We start from the raw sequence: 552 nt of genomic DNA on the forward strand, positions 1-552 counted from the left end.
TCCCTCCCTCTCTCTCTCTCACACACACACATTAAAAGACCATTAGAGATTAGGCAAACAGGAGATGAAGGAGAGAATGGAAGAGAGAGGCAGGTACAGTAGATTTGCAGTGCAGTCGTGTAGATGTATACGCCAAAGGAAGTTCAGAAGGGAGCCGATCTCCCCGCAATAATTGTGAACTTAAATCAGCAGAATCTTACAGATGGGTATCAGGGATGAATGAATCTGTCCGTTTCGGTTTCTCCGGCGTTGCTCGTTTTTTCCCCCAATCTCAAGTTCGTTTCTCCACATTTTCACACGGTCTCCTGGTTTTATTCCTCGCAAAAAGACATCAACATTTCAGGGCTCATTTATCCATATGTGCATTTGCCGATACTCATGTTCTCCTATTAGGCACATTTTTTTGCAAATCAACTTCCAGGGATTTGCTGCACTTCTGCATGTTATCTTCACCAATATACGCGTTTTTATGCACACTTTGTCCCAGCTGATGCATTTTTTAATCACAGCACTTGGCTGGACGGCTGCGCTGCAAAAATTCGGGGAAGTGCA

Source organism: Podarcis filfolensis, assembly GCF_964270895.1.
Source record: "Podarcis filfolensis genome assembly, chromosome: 16".
Lineage (NCBI taxonomy): Eukaryota > Metazoa > Chordata > Lepidosauria > Squamata > Lacertidae > Podarcis > Podarcis filfolensis.